Below are 17,530 nucleotides of genomic sequence, written 5' to 3' on the forward strand. Positions count from 1 at the left end.
TGGGTTAATGAAGGTCTTTAATCTGTGGTCTAGCATGATTATACGTGTTTTGTGAGGCTGTCTGATTTAATTCTCTGATAAAAGACTGTGATACAACCCTTACTGATTTCTGGTCCACATCACTTTCATCAATAATATGTGCAGACCCAGGGGCAATTTTTACACCTTTATTTTTAAGTCCATCATTCAAAGACTTCTTCACCTTGTTTTTTGACACAGGTTCAACTTTATAACAAACTGATGGTTTCAAAAGCCTGCCATATATACTTTTGGGATTCATTAACTGATCTATTTTCCTTTCAGAATACGTTATTAGACTAGTTTTACTTATTGTACTATGGTGATAATTGTTTTCTATTTTGCCTTTCAAGGAAACAGCAAGTTTCTTATTTGTTTCAGGACGCTTTTCCACACATTGTGCTTGGTCACAATGTTTTTCTCCATAAGCATGAATCAACATTTTAATATTCTGATTTGTATGTTGATATCCATCATATAAGTCTACACCAAGCTGGTCATCTGGCTCCTTGGACAATATTATTGCCCTTAATGGTTTTCCCAAAAAATTATCTTCAAACCAGCTATTGATTTCTTCTGGAATATCTATATCTCTAAGATCTGACAAAAAACATTTAATAGCTTGCATAGGTGTAAACAGCAACTCTGGAAACTCATCTGAAACATCCCTCAACATACTTTCTTCTACTAATTGCTTATTTCCAAAGTCCACAAAATATACCAGGAAGTCAGATAATGAACCTGTCGGCATCGCTGAAGCTCTATAAGAGAGACCATCCTCTATATACTTAGATATGCACAATCTCATTTTACTAAAATCAGATTTGCGGCACTGATTGAGGTTACTAATCTCTGTGATTTTTGTTTCTATCATCTCTAGGTCTTTATTATTTCTACTAAGTTGGCAATAAAACTTTTTGGGACTATATATGTGAGATATATATATTTCTTCCTCACTTCCAATTTTTATATTGAAGGAAGAATAACTGTAAAGACTAACTGAAGATGGAAATGGCTTTGATACTGTACTATACTGTGCAGAGCCATGATTATTAAGAAATTCTCTTGCACTAGCAAATGGAGATTGTAAATCCACCAAATTACATAAACAGTTTGGATATATAAGAACTAAGCCATAGATGACACAAGTCAATAACCCTCTAAACGAAGAAATAAAATTCCCAAGGTCTCTGCATGCTTCTCTCGTCCAATTGAATACTTTACAACTAATGGGTTCAACTAAATGGTTAAGACTACATCTGAAGGCCTGACCTTCTAAAAAAAGGAAACATGGTTTAATAGCACAAAGATCTTTAATTAAAACTCTTTCCTGGTAACCATAATCAACAAGTACCACATCAAAATAGCAGCTCTATACCACTTCCCATCTTTAGAATACTTAGCAACACAAGCAATCTGCCCAATCTGATAAGGATCAGAATGAACACTATAATAATCCTTAAGTTGTTCCATTAGTAAGTTTAAGTCTTCTAACTTACATTGCAGCTGGCATGAGAAGTCACCTGGGCCATAATAATAAGAACACTTAACTTCAAGGACTGTTCCTGGTTTAAACACACATTCTTTATAAGGCCATGGTGGCTCACGTCTCACAGACAAGGTGAAAGGGTTTTTTAAATCTAGGGACTTTAACAAAGAAAAGTTACTTCCTTTTAGCTTATCTGAATGGTACTTTTAGGTTTAGGTCCTTCAAGAAGGGCAGATATGACTTTCTTAATATTTACTTTGTTTTTAGATTTTAAATTTAACACTGAATATTCACTTATAGATTTTGGACAACATTCTGGCTCTACTTCCCAATATTCTGCATATCCAGCTTGTAACATAAGAGAGACAACATCAATATTTTCTGAGGCTTCAATATTCTGAATATTTACAGTATACTTCTCATCTTTTTTTGCTATAACTTGAAGCAAAATTGCTTTGTTCAAGACAATTTTTTAAAAATAATCAACTGCTGCCTTCACCCATAAATCTTCAACGGGAAATATATATGCAAGTGAACAGCACATGGCTAAGACAGGCAACTCACAAAACTCTGGAAGCAAAATTTTTACATCAAAAAATGGTATGGAATCAGTATTTCCGTAATCCAAAAAATAAACATTAATTTTATAACCATTAATTTCAGTAATGACAGCTCTATAAAAACGTCTGTCCTTGCTGTATCTAGCACAACAAAATAATCCAGGTCCTGGATTTCTTAGAATCAGTTCATCATTTTCACACAAATCATAAAATTTGTTTATATTTTTCATCATATCTTGAAATTCATTCTGATGTTCATTAGTACATACCCAGAAATTTGATGGGTTTAATACATATGCTACAAAAACTATGTAGACAGCTTCTATCTCCATTTCTACAGTTTTAATAGGAAAATCTACTTTCAAAGTGTCTTTTTTATTTATTTATTTATTTATTTTTAATTTTGGCTGTGTTGGGCCCTCGTTTCTGTGCAAGGGCTTTCTCCAGTTGCGGCAAGTGGGGGCCACTCTTCATCGCGGTGCGCGGGCCTCTCACTACCGCGGCCTCTCCCGTTGCGGAGCACAGGCTCCAGACGCGCAGGCTCAGCAATTGTGGCTCACGGGCCCAGCTGCTCCGCGGCATGTGGGATCCTCCCAGACCAGGGCTCGAACCCGCGTCCCCCGCATTGGCAGGCAGACTCTCAACCACTGCGCCACCAGGGAAGCCCAATGTCTTTTTTATTTAGAGAATCTATCGACCATTCAGTATTTGCAATAAAACTCTCAACGGCAAAGCCGTTTACATCTGAGGCACTAGTCTCCCTCAACATACTAGAGATTTTTGAATCAGACACTGGACAAAGTACTTGTGTGCCTACAGTCTTTAGCAGACACTTAGGAGTAATTGTAGACTCTTGAGTTTGTAATGTTACATAATACAAATGCTCATCCTTACTGAACCAATCAAGGTATGCATATACTATTTGTCCTAACAAGGCTTGTTTAAATACACTTAGTTGAAATTTTCTTGCATCTCTGGACTGTGTAAATATGTCAGAGAACATGGAAATGAAAATAATGGTTCTAAAATAAAATCCTGTTTAAGTTTCTCTACGTGAATTGAGGGTATAGTCTCACTACTGCCATAATCCATAAAACAAATTTTCACTTGATTATTAGGCAAAAGCTGCTGAAGAATTCCTCTATGCCACTGTCCATTTCTCCTTTTGGCAACACAAAGTACTCCAAAATTATCACACACGGGACTACCTTCTTGACTGACAATATCATAATGCAAAGTCAAACACACTGTCAAGTTTTCTAACTCTGGAATCCATTTAATTAGTTGGCAATAAAATTTACTTGGGCTCACAGCAGATGATACTTTTACACTTTCAATACTGCCTACTGACAAAGATGGTTGCAAATTATCCAGAACATGTTGAATATCAAGTAAAGTATCAATATTACTTAATGATAATTCAGGTCTTTTATGTTGTAATGAATCTGGCATTTGTTTGGGGAATTCTTTTACCATTTCCACAATAAGACAAAATGAATCTCCACCAATAAGTCTCCCTAATTGTAATTCAAGAACCTGGGATATGATTTTTGGCACTTCAAGAATCATCATCATCTGAAGAGGCAAAACAGCTTGCACACAACCTTTCACTTGTAGTTCTATCAATGACTTGAAGTAATTCAAAGCCTTAGAAGACCATTTTTCCCCAGTTGGTAATATGTTGGCAAAAATGCCAAACATTACCCGTGGTGGTAGATCAAATAAGTTGCCACAGGCTGAAGCAACCTGCGTACTGTCAACTCTCAGTTCTTCTCCGTGATCTATGAGGAGCACAGTATACAGATCATTTTTCTTTTCCACAACTCTTCCTCTCTGCCATTCTCCTGACATTCTTTCTTCTACCAAACAAAATTCATCAATGTCCACATTATTTTTTACTTTTGGAATATGCTGTATTTCCCTCTGCAATATGTGGTAGTCAAACTCACATTCACTATTATTTCTGCCTTGAAATTTCACCAGAACATCCTTGGGAAAACATTCTATGTGTGATACTGTCAGATCCACATCTGAAAATGTTGGTAACAGAGATGTAGAATCCATTTTCTAAAAAGCAAATAATAAGTACCTATTAGCTTCTGGACAGACAGCTGTCAAAATTAAATGAAATTAGCCTTATATGTATGTAAACACAAATCTTAAAAACAATTCTATGCCTGCATTTACCAAACTGAACATGTTGGCAAAAGTTATATACACTGGACAAGATGAAGAGAAACAAAATGCATTTAACAGTTCACTGCCTTCCACACTTTAAAAATTCCATTGAAACAACCAAGAGAACATAAAAAATAGAATATATATAATCACTGGAAAACAGAAAAAAGCAATATTTTTCAGAGACTAACAAATTTCTACTAGATATTGGACTGATATGGTATAATAAAAGAAAGCCAAATAAAAACTGCTGGAAAACTCCTCCCCCTCCTGTAAGAAAACTACTTTCCCTCATTCAGACCTCTTCCAACAACCCATAATTCAAGGGGGTGAGTGCTAGAAGCAAGGGTGGATGGTGAACCAACAGGGGACACACTGTTCACACTCCCCACTCTGTGTCAATTAGCAATATTTGGGACCCTATCAGCATCATTATACAACTCCAGGATTCTTCTCTGAGGGAAACTGGCTGAGTCCTGGACACCAGTAAGGAAAGACAGGCATGGAAAGACCCTGAGGCAGGTTAAGTACATCCAGGCCTTGTCACTGACACGGGTACCCACAAAAAGTGTGGAGGGAGAGAGAGAGGAAAAGAAATCTTTAGCACAGAGGTAAAGCTCTCTACAATAACTATGGCTCCAGCTAATTTTCTCTAGATTGCTGGGATTCTAAAAACTGTAATGCAAATATTCAAGAAGTATAAAATAGCCCCCAAATTCAGGTAAGAACCAACATCTACAGTGACAGGACACAGCCCAACTTCCTCTTGACTCTGAGTTAATAGTTGACAATTTCTTTCTATGAGGATGAGAGAGAGAAAGTACTAGAGCTAAACAAATGAGGGAACCACTTAAAAGAAACCAAGGAAATGCTCCCCTCAGGAATAAATGTACTGAAGGAAACAGCAAAAAAAATTGTTTTTCAAAAGTCTGATTCCTGTTTTTAAAAAACCCAAAAGAGAATAATGCATTTTTATATGACTAAGTAGTCATTAAGATGCAACAACTGGGCTTCCCTGGTGGCGCAGTGGTTGAGAATCTGCCTGCCAATGCAGGGAACACGGGTTCGAGCCCTGGTCTGGGAAGATTCCACATGCCGTGGAGCAACTGGGCCCGCGAGCCACAACTACTGAGCCTGCGTGTCTGGAGCCTGTGCTCCGCAACAACAGAGGCCCGTGCACTGCGATGAAGAGTGGCCCCCGCTCGCTGCAACTAGAGAAAGCCCTCGCACAGAAACGAAGACCCAACACAGCAAAAATAAATAAATAAATTTATTAAAAAAAAAAAAAAAGATGCAACAACTGAAATTAGGAAAAATTACACACACATAAGATTCAAAACTTAGGGGGAAAGCCAACACAAAATAAACATAAATAGACTACAAGAATATTTTGAGAGAATATGCAAAAACTCAGAAGAAAAGGATAAAAAGAAGAGAAGCATGAAGGACAGGAATATAAAACCTTATCAAAGTATAAATGTTGTTATCTCAGAGATAAAATAACAGAACAGAAGCCGATTCTAAGACTTAAGACCCAAGTCCACAAAGTGAAACAGGCCACTGGAAAGCTAGAGAAAGAGGTACGATTTAGGGTGTTCTGGGTACTGAGTATCGTTTTTATTTCCTCCTAGATAATTAATTTGGTGTGATAATCAGCATGGTTTGATCTATACAGATTCCAGACAATACTCACTTGACCCTGGAGTCCTTAAGAATAAAAATCAATGAGCAATACACTAAAGACTCATATCAGCATAAGCCGCCATTATTTAAAGTCACAGGCCTCTACTCAATTCCCAGACTTTAGTCAGTTTATAGACCTATAATACCTTAGATGAAGGGAAGACCAAGTACTATTAAGAAAGGATCCCGTGCTTGAATATACTTGAATATACCAAGAACATTCTTCCTGGCATTTACCCAAAGGGTCTTGTGACTATTCACCTGAGTAAACAGGAAAAAAAAAAAAATACATAAGTCTTTCAGGAACAACACACTCTTTAGGTATAAAAAGCAAATGTAGCCAAAAGGACTCCTTTATTAAATGAATAGGGTATTAACCAAATAAGCCAAAGAAAGCCCAAAGGAATACGCATGGTCAGGTTACTCAAACTACCAGAAGCCTGCTCCTCCACACTGCGATCCCTCCCTCAAACAATATAAATGGCCTCACGGGGAGTTTCACAGAGGAAGGCGGTAAAAAAATCTGAGCCTGATTTGCACATGCTCTGGAAATCTGGAAGTTAGTGGCATTAACTTCCAGAAATAGACTGCTGAAGCACTGCATCCCAGGAAATATTCACAGTTGACAGGACTACCAATACATCTATTTTGCCTGAAAAAGACTGCTTCAGTTAAGAACTTATGCATATTAGTAGGCAATAGCTAATAGTTTCTGCAGGATGATTAGTAATTCTGAAGGAGCAAGACTGGAGAATTTGTTAACAAAATAAGTCTGAAGAAGAGGCATGTGGATTAGCCTCTCAGAATTGGCGCATAAAGAAAATCTGTAGGTCTCACGTGATGCACACCAAAGGGCTCACTATGGAAAAGATTCTTAATCAGGTAGACAGAATAACCTATTCTGTGAATGTCAATCAGCTTTCTTCACCTGCCTCTCCAATGCTTGCTCAATAGAATCATGAAGAAGGTTCCCTGGGTCATGGATAAAGCTCCTACCCTTGTGTATCTGAAGATCAAACTATAACAACTCAGAGAAAATTAGGGAAAAAAAATAAACAGGAAATTTAAAACCAAACCAATTATTTTATACAAGGGACAATTATTTAATGATATAACTTAAATAAAGACGTTCTAGAGCCAAACTCTATTCAATATTATATTCCTTAGAATATTAACATATTCACAGAAAGTACTTACTCTGTGTATACAAGAGTAGGACATCAGGAAACTTGAGTTCTACTTGAGACTCAATTAATAGTAAGAAATTTGGGGAACTGTTTTTTCTTAGAATCAGATTCTAAATCTGTAAAATGAGAGGGTTGAATTAAATTAGGGTTTTTCTAACCTTTTTTTTTTTTTTTGCAATAGGAGAAATCCTTCTTAATCTAACATAAGGTGCAAAAAGTTAACAGAAAACATAAAACATCTATAAATTAGATTCACAAGTGGTGTTCTAATAATTTCATAAATTTATACAATTTAATTACAAAGCCAGTAAATGAGAATAATAAAACCATTCTGATGAACACTGTCTTAAAGCAGCTCCATCATATAATCTGCCTTAATATTGTGTCTGATAACAGTATTGGGAAAAAAATCAGGCTCAGACATACATAATAGTTCCACAATTATACATGATCAGATACAGATAAGTTCAAATAAAGACACAGTAGAGCCACAACTTAACAAATTAATCTGATGGCACTAATTAGTGCTCATCGCTGCTTTTTTTAGTATATCATATTTAAATGTTTTATTTCTTCTTAAAAAAGCATACTATTTTAAAAAGTTAAATTCAAAATTCACAAACTCATTAATTAAATTTACGTCAAAAATCCACAGCATCACAGTTCCCCTAAGGTTTGCAAAAATACAATCTATAAACACTATTAAAATTGATATGGAAAGCCCTTCCTATACTAAAATTCCCTGATTCTATAGAATACATATTATAGATGATGTCACTCTGTTTTGGGATTTGTTTTCTATGAATTCACATCTAATAAGTCTAGACCAGTGGGGGGGGGGAGGTGTCCAAGAGAAATATAGTTGAGCCATATAAGTAATTTAAAATTTTTAATTTGTAAATTTTCTAAAAGGAATTTGGATTTCTTTCCTTATATTAAGAGCTCCTTATAATGCTTTACATTTTTTAAAAAGTTTCCAGTACATTAGTTTAGCTGATCTTTTCAATAAGATTTTCATTTTCAGATCAAAAAAGTGAAGATAAAGGAAATTTAGGAGTCTAAATTTATGTTTTCTGATTCAGTCCAGTTCTCCATGTACATTACTCCCACTGTTTCACACTGCTCTTTCAACTAACCCATGTAACCATGGACAAGAAATAAAAGGTAAAAGATACAAATCCAAAACCAAAAATACAAACAAAACAGGTAAAGCACCCTTACGGGATAGAATGAGCTTATTCTTCCTTTTTCAAAATTTAAGATAATTCCGGTCAAACTCTGACTAGTATTGTGGCAAGGTTACCATGTTCCAAAAGACTGGCACAAGTTAAGCATCTGTGCCTTGGTTTTCCTCCTCCTATCTTCTCCATACATTCTAAATGGTTTCTAGATTCAGGTCTTTGATATTCTATCCTGAATATCAATATTCAGGATATTGATGCAGGAGAAATAAAACAGCATAGAGAACTTTTTAAATTATGTATTTCAAAATCAGGGCTTCAATTTTTTTTTTAACATTCTTTATTGAAGTAGTTCCTTAACCAGGGACAATGTTGTCCCACAGGGAATATTTGGCAATGTCTGGAGATATATTTCCTTGTCATAACTGGGCCTGGGTCAGAGCAGGCGTTCCCACTGGCATATAGTAGGTATATGCCAGAGATGCTGCTAAATATCCTACAATGCACAGAAGAACCTCCCACAAAAAACAATTATCCACACCAAAATGACAATAGTGCAGAGGTTGAGAAAATGCTTTACCAAAACCAAAAACAAATCCCAAGCAGATAAAGAACTAATTTTTTAAAACCATCTAAGAGAATTAGTAGAAAATAATCTAATCTTACATTAAAGCTTTCTTCAAGAGACAAAATCTAGAGGCTACAAAAAAAAATTAAAATTTTAAAAAATCACAGACAAAAAAAAATGAAGGTATAACAAAGTTGACATCAATTAAAAGTCAATATAATCTACCACATAAAAAAGATTTGCTCAGGCCAAATATCTTCAATCACCCTTGACTCCACTTCTTTGCATCCCACACACAATCCGTCAGGAAATCCTATTAGTTTCATCTGCACAGCATAGAAAAATTCTGACACTTTCTTCCATCTCTGCTGTTACAACCCTGGCCCAAACTACCTTCCTGTCATCTGTAATACTGCATACCTAACTTGTCTTCCTGCTTCTATCTTAACTCCACCCTACCCCCATTCATGACTATTCTCAACATTGTAACCAGAATGATCTTTTTTAAAATATAAGACCACAACATGCACTACTGGGCTCAAGAAATTCGGTAGCTCCTAAAAACTAAAGCCATCACAATGGCTTATGAAGTCCTCTCCTTATGAGATCTAACTGCTATCACCACCACCAGGACCTCCCACGTTTTCTCTTACCTTATTCCTATTACACTCATCACACTGCAGCTACAGTATCTTGCCATTCCTTGAATTTCTTGCCTCTGGGTTCTGAGCCTCTTGTTCCCAAAGCACAGCTTGCTCCCTCACCTCCTTCAAGTTTTTGGTCAGAAATGTTTCCTTCCAGGTGAAGCATTCCCTGACCACTATTTAAAACAGCAAGCTTCCTCTAATTTAGTTGTCTCTAGCCACCCCCCAACGCCTCTTTCTCTAGCACCAAAAAAAGTTCCATTAAACCAGTGGTTCTCAAATATTTGGCCTCAGGACCCTTTTATACACCTAAAGTTAACGAGGACCCTGTTATGGACTGAGGTTGTGTGTCCTCTCTCCCCAAATTCATATGTTGAAACTCTGTCTCCCAATGTGAGGGGATAAGATGATGTCATGAGGATTGAGCCTTCGGGAATGTAATTAGTATCCTTCACTAATTAGTGATTGGTTATAAGAGTCACAAGAGCTTGCTTCTCTCTGCTCTCTGCTGTGTGAGCATACAATGAAAACACAGGCATCTATAAACTAGGAAGCAGGCTCTCACCAGACATCAGATCTGCTAGCTCCTTGATGTTGGACTTCCCAGCCTGCAGAACTGTGAGAAACAGATTTCTCTTGTTCATAGGCCATTCAGTTTAAGGTATTTTGTTACAGCAGCCCCAGCTAGGACATAACCCAAAGAGCATTTATCTGGCTTCTGTCAACATTCACCGCATTAGAAATAATAGAAAATTTTAAAATATTTAGGAACTCACTTTCAAATAACAATAAACCCATTAAATGTTAATATTTTCATGAAAGATTATTTTTCAGAACCAAAAAAATTTAACGAGTAATATGGCTTTACAATTTTTGAAAATCTCAATGTCTGCTTAATAGAAAGTAGCTGTATTCTCACAGCTGCTTCTGCATTCAGTATGTTGCAATAGGTTGTTCTGGGTAAAGTGTGTGAATAAAAGCTGGCCACACACAGATAATGTATTGGGTTGGCCAAAAAGTTTGTTCGGGTTTTCATCTTACAGAAAAACCCGAACAAACTTTCTGGCCAACTCAAAGAAGGGAGGAACGCTTTAATAGCTTTTTTATATAACTGAGGATAGTCTTTTTTTGATTTTCACAAAAACTCTATGAGTGGTCATTTCTTAAAAATTATTTACAACATGGAATATTAAACCATATAAATAAACTTTTTGTACTGTTACCTTAAAATCCCTTAGTCTATCATGCATTTTGAATGGAATTTTTAAACATGAATGATTTTAAAAGATACTACATTGATTCATTTGAAAATACTGGTTCAGTTATACAGAACTTCCATATACTGACATAGCACATTACCCAACATCTCAAATCAAATTAATATCACCACCAACCTCATTAAAAAACTCAAATACTGGGAAGTCATCAAAGCTTGCAGTGACAGGCACAAGTTTTCCACCTTTGGAAAACTTTGGGCTTTAAAGCTTGAATTTTATCATTGACAAACACCACCAGTTGTTTTCCTTAAAGTGTCAAGCTCACTTTACTCATTTTCAAGAAAATGTCTGCAAAATACCCTAATCTGAATGACCAGTTTGTTCCTGAAGTAAAAATGGAACCATACGACTGTACGCCACACAATGGAAACTAATCAGCAATAAAAAGGAACAAAGTATTGATACACACCACAACACAGATGGATCTCAAAAATAATTATTCTGAGTGAAAGAAAGCTAAGGGAATATACACTGTATTCCATTTATGTAAAATTTCTAGAAAATGCAAACTAATCTATAGTGAGGGGGGCAGAAGAAACTCTTGGGGGTGATGGATATATTTATTATCCCGATTATAATAGTTTCATGGGCATATATACATTTGCCAAATGTCAAATTGTACACTTCACGCGCAGTTTGTTGTACCTCACTTATACTTCAGTAAAGCTGAACACAACCTAAAGTTTATTAATGATGGAAGAGTAAAATAAATTTTACTCACACACACAACCTCAAGTTTATTAATGGTGGAAGAGTAAAATAAATTACGGAGCATCTCTTATTCTTTTGGTTACTACTGAAAAGCGGTAAATTACATCTATTTTTATTGGCTCTGATAAACAGGTCTTAGGAATCCTGTTAAGTTGGGGGGGGGGCCTCAGAGTAAGGTATAGAAAATAAAAATGATATCCTACATATGCCCAGGAATATGTGTCTCTCTGCAAACAGATGAAGGGATGAAGGATAAGTCAGGAGCTGGAATTGGCAAAACGGGGGTGGGGGGGTGGGGGGAGATGAACTTTACCCTCTTGTTTAGCTGCTACACTGCAAAGGGCTGGCACGTTTTTCCCTAAATTCTATAATGGTAGAAAGGTTATTGTTGAATGTGTATTAAAGTATTACAACCATCAAATGACTCAGCAAAACTCAGTTTCTTCAGAAGAGCACCTCCACACTCTGACTTGATGCCTTTTGACCTCCACAGTAAAAGCGCCCGGACAACACTATCAGCCATCACTGAGCCGACCCTGGGGGATACACCCTCTCTGAAAATGGCATTTTTCAGGTCAACGATACCCGGCGCCCACGGGGAGCCGAGTAACGAACGCCGATATGAGGCAGGGAGGTCGCGGAGCTGACGGGATCCCACCACAGACCGAGGGCTGACGGCCGGTCCCGCTCCTGAGACCAAAGCCACGACGGTTCAAGGAACAAAGGCGCAGAGGGGCTGCAGAGCGGACACCATCGAAAACAATACTGCCTACAGCAGGCTGACCATTAAAAAGTAGAGCGTGGACTTACAGAGAGACCCCAGCGCAGTTCAGGCGGCTCTGTCCGCAGCTCCAGGAAGACGGCCGCGGCCCAAGATGGCGGCACATTTGAAGCCTGTTCTCGGCCCTTGTTCGCCGCGGGGCGCATGCGCAGGGCGTGAAGGCCGCGGGCGCAGCGGGAGGCTCGCAGCTGCGCGTAGTTCCTCCAGCCCGAGGACGAGGGCTGCCTGGGTCCCGGGCAGCGCGGTGCCCAATCTGAGCTTCCAGCTCCAGGTGGACACCCTCACAGCCTTGTCTCTCACGGCCCGGCTAAGGCCTGGGTTAGAGCCTTGTGGAAGGTCTCTGGGCGGGTCTAGGGGGGGTGTAAAGGCTGTAGATTGCCGCGTGGATGTGGCACGGGGCGGGGCGGTCACCCCACTTCTCTGTGCAAAGACTGCAGAGCGCGCAGACAGGCCTCCGCAGTGGCTGCTCAAGAAAGAAGCCCGGGAGCCCCCAGTGAATTTACGGTCTGGTGAAAGTAACGGCCATTTATTGAGCACCTGTGAATCAGGTATTTATGTATGTTATTGCGTTTAGTTCTATTTCTCTATTTTGTAGAAACTGGAATTGGATCTATGAAATAGATAGTAGTCATTTATGATGTTAACTTCCTGATCCCAAAGGGTGTTTGTGGGTTATGTAGGAAAAAGCCCTTGCTTGTAGGAAATAGATACTGAAGTACTGGGAGTGATTGGGTATGATGTCAGCAGTTTACTTTCAAATTTGGGGGGTTTGGCGGGGAGGGGTATGTTCTTTCTACTCTTGTATCTTTCCTGTATGTTTGAAGTTATTTCAAAAGAAAAAGAAAAATTAATTTTAAAAATTACACTAACCTCCTAAGAAGAGCTGTGGTACAGTCACTGTTTCTCTGTATTCGGTAGCAATTTATATTGCAAAGTAATTAACAGTTCCTTGAAAAAAAGAACAGCCACGAAGTCATCTAGGTGTGGGTGTTTTGGGGAAGACAAAACTCTGTGACTCCCATACAAAATTCTTTGATGCCCACAGGTCTAGTGACGTTTTCTATTCCTTGAATGAATTTTGTCATCTTATTTTCTCTATAAGTGCATCCATTTCCCCTAGGTTTTCAACTTTATTAATGTATGGTTTTAATAATACAAGCATATTATTTTAAAATCTGTGCCTGACCATTTCCTCCTTTATTCTGTACTTTGTTCATTTATGTCTTCTCAATTTTTTCTTGACAAATCTTATTAATCTTTTCGATTGGTTTTTCTTGTTCTAATTGTTGTTCTCTTTTGTATTTCTTTTCTTATTTGTATTCTTTCCTTTTTAAAAAAATATTTTGAGTTTGTCCTACTAATTTTCAACTTCTTCTGTTGAGTGTTGACTGTCTTTATTTTTAACTTCTCCTTTCCTAAAAAGTGCAAGCTATTAATTTTCCTGTACTGCTTTAGATGTATCCTTTAGGTTTTTGTGGCATACTTTCATTATCATTCAGTTTTAAATTTTTCTAATTCCCATTGAGATTTCTTTTGTAGTCTATGGGTCAAAGACAATTTTTCTTAATGTCCAGATATGTGGAAGCTTTTTGATATTCATCTATAACTTACCTGCATTAACTGCATTATGGTCAGAGAATGTGGTCTGTATAATACCAATCACTTAAAATTTCTTCAGATTTCCTTCATACCCTAGTATCCGATCATTTTGTAAACATTAGATCAAGTAGTTAATTGTGTTCAAGTGTTCTATATCCTTACTGATGTTTTTGTCAGCTGTATCAGGTACAGAAAGTGATTTCTGTCAGCTTCTGTTAAGGCTGCCAATTTTCCATTTCTATATTTGGAATCCATTTTTATAAAGCATGTAAAGGTTTAAAATTTCTTCCTGATGATTTTCTCATTTTAACAATTTGTAATCGCCTTTTTCAAGTCCAGAAAATTTTTGCCTTGAAGTCTGTTTTTCCTGATATTGATTTAGCCATGCCAACTTTCATTTAGTTAGTATTTGCCTTGGCTTATCTTTTTCTATGTTTCACCTAGGAACCTCTGTGTCCTTATGTTTTAAGTGTGTCTCTTGTAAACAACATGTAGCCCAAGGTTTGCTCTCTTGCTTTTTGTGTGTTTATTTGACGTTTATTTACTCAGCATTAGAAGCTTTTTTTGGTTCATTGACATTGATTGTGCTTTCTGGTATTTTGTGCTTCATTTCTACCACTTTAAGTGTTAAGCTTTTGTTGCGTTTTCTAGGTTTCTCCATTGATGCTTTCTCTGAGGTTGAATTTTTACTGAACCTATCCTTCCATGCCTCACCCCCACTTCCATGTGCCATTTTCTTCTCTACTACATGGGAAGTTACTCACTCTGGTACTATCTTTTGGTGGTCACCCTACAATTTATAACACATATTTAATTGAACAAATTCTGAAATTAATAAATACCTTTACCCTCCTCATGAACAATATAAGGACCTTGGGACATTTTAACTTCAATTATCACCTTACCCTTTCTAACTTATATGATTTTCCCCGAGATCTGCTGGGAGGAGTTTCTGTGAACATCTGATAGACCATCTCCTCCCTGTACTTAATTTACTCCTACTCACCCTTCATTTCTCAGCTTAAATGACACCTCCTCTGAGAAGACTTCCCTAGGCTCTGGGTGAGCAGTCATCAAACTGGATTACCATATACTTAGAAATGCCCAAAGACTTCCCAAAGGGGCACAGGCATAATAGCTTTAAAGGAGTTAATTTCCAGAGCCTCACCTTTTATGTGCACCCTTTCCTAATATTGAGAACCAAGCCACCCACGAGCCGAAGTAGGTGATTGGTTCTCCCTTTCTCCTTCCCTTTCACTATTGCCCTGTTCCCACTTTGTAAAATAAAAGTATGTCTCTAGCACCTCTATTTATTATTATGATTTCCCCTGGAGTGTAAATTCCTCTAGAAGACCAAACAAATAGGCAGCAGTTCAAAATATTAGCATCAGCGAAACTTCCCTGTGTGTCTTTCCCTATATTATTCATATTTCTCTGACAGGCAAAGCATTAATAATGGAGTATTTTGGTGCATGTTGGGTTGTTAATAGACATAATGTAGAGTCAAACCGGTAGGGTTGCCACATTTAGCAAGTAAAAATACAGAAACCCAGTTAAATTTGAATTTCAGACAACAAAAAAATGTTTTAATACAAGATGCCTCAGATATACTAGAACTCTGAAAAATTATTAGTTTCTGAAATTCAAACGTAGCTGGGCAGTCTGTGTTTTATCTGGCAACCCTAGCAAAGTTAAGAACAGATTTCTTTTTTTTTTTTTTCCATCTCTTTGATGTTTTTAAAAAATACAATGTTCCGAAGAGAAAGTTCTATTAGATCAAACCCCAAAATGTAGGTAAGGCATTTTAAAGCAGAAGTACTTCATTTCATCCAGGCTACAAACTCACAGCAAGGGTCCTTTCCTTATTTACCAATCTATTTTCGAATTAGAATTCAGAAATAATATGATCATCATAGAGATGCTTAACTAAAATGTTGATTTGAAATGAAAGTCAGAATTGATCTGAAAGAAAACAAGTTAGATTTGGCTAAATGATTTGAAAATGAGAACTCACTTTGGCAATTAGGTTACATGCAGAAACTTTTAGAAATTAGGTTACATGCAGAAACTTTTTAGAAATTGAATTCACCAAATCTTCAACTCCAGGATTTATTGCTACCAGTGTCTTTATGTAAAAGTTAACTGATCTGTACGCTTAAGACAAGTATACTTTATGTTATACCTCAATGAAAAAAGAGAAAAACAAGCTTTGAAAAAAAATTGTGGAAATTAACAATGTTTTTTCTGAGTATATCTGCTAAGTCAGTCACCTCTAAGTGAAAGAATAACACATGTAATTTGGTCATTTTTGATAAGGCCTTTTTATGAAACTTCCCAGAAACTAAGAAAGATGATTCAAGTCAAGTAGTCTCTAATTTTAGCACTAAAAAAAAAAAAAAAAATGAAGATTGAAGAATCTAGTCAAGTCCTCAATCAATCATTCAGTCATTAAAGACATGGGAGCATTAATGGTATGACAGCAAAAAAGTTGAAGAACCACTGAACTACTAAATTATATTTTCTCACAGCAACCTGGACTTTTTCCCTTACTGATTATAATCTGTAAATACATATTTACTGGTATGACTACTGATGTCTGTTTCTCCTACAACATCAAGTCTCATAGAAATAATACTGAATTTATTGTTTTTCCTCAGTGAATCTTTAAGGGAAAGGTTGAATGAACAAATACATTACTGTGCAGGTGGTATTTGCAGTCCTGGGAGTAGATGAGATTACCTGGAACACGTAAGCAGAGCAGAAAATGGAACTCTGGAAAACAGCAGTGGATTAACAGCTCCTGTTAGGGCCACAACTGTGTCATTTGTTGTTGCACCTCTTTCCCTTTTCCTTTCCTCTTTTGTCCTTAATAGGGAGCACAGTGTTTTGGACATAGGAAGCAAACAAAAGTAAGAATAACCCAGCTTCACCAAACCAGTCTAAGATCCAGAGTCCATAGCTACTATTAAGAGTGTTCTTTTCAGTGAAACAATTACTCTAGAAGACTGTGAACTGGGCAAGTCTCTTAAATTTTTGTGCCTCATTGCCTTCACCATCTTGTAGGAAAAGCAGATATAAAATCTATAAAATATAGTCGTTTCCATCACCCCCTTCATGGAAGCTCCACGTGATCCCTCCTCAGAACACGCCATTTGAACGTTAATTTTCTTTTGTTATCATTAAGTTTAGTAAATCATCTCTGAGTGTATCATGCATGTCATGCCATGTGCTATACTGTAGGTAAGAATATTTTTCTCCTAGTTTTTCCAATATCCTAAAGTCAGGTCCATTTTTTCTGTGTTTCTGCCACCGACTTTCTAGAACTTCAGCGTTAAATAAATTAACTCTGACGACTTGTTCAGATAGTCTCCTTTCAGGTTAACTGGGTTTTCTGTCATGCTGGTTTGTTAGGTGCCACCAGGAGGCAGCACAGACTTGTTTGTGATCTCACTCTCGGTGCCTGTACAGCTGCAGTCATTCTGTCGCTTCCTAAGGTAAGATATCTTTTCTACTTAAGATGCAATTAAACCTGACCTCTTTTTTTTTTTTTCAAATACACAGTGTTAGTGAGGACGTCGGGGAGCAGGTACTGTCATAGACTTGTGGTAGAAGTGTTAACTGGAGCAATTCAAAAACTACATATCCAAAGCCTTA

At 37.2% G+C, this 17,530-nt stretch overlaps 2 pseudogenes across 2 annotated transcripts; both read right to left on the reverse strand.

Annotated features, from left to right (window-relative positions):
* Window positions 1–1,657: 1,657 nt before the first annotated feature.
* On the reverse strand, window positions 1,658–2,437 carry LOC309612565 (tudor domain-containing protein 15 pseudogene; annotated as a pseudogene). The gene has a single exon. The product of its transcript is annotated as a tudor domain-containing protein 15 pseudogene (transcript).
* A 496-nt stretch (window positions 2,438–2,933) lies between these two features.
* Window positions 2,934–11,741, reverse strand: LOC309612562 (tudor domain-containing protein 15 pseudogene; annotated as a pseudogene). The gene has a single exon. The product of its transcript is annotated as a tudor domain-containing protein 15 pseudogene (transcript).
* Between the last annotated feature and the right edge of the window lie 5,789 nt (window positions 11,742–17,530).

The sequence above is a fragment of the Balaenoptera borealis genome (genome assembly GCF_965194805.1).
Source record: "Balaenoptera borealis genome assembly, chromosome: 15".
In the NCBI taxonomy this organism is placed as follows: Eukaryota; Metazoa; Chordata; class Mammalia; order Artiodactyla; family Balaenopteridae; genus Balaenoptera; species Balaenoptera borealis.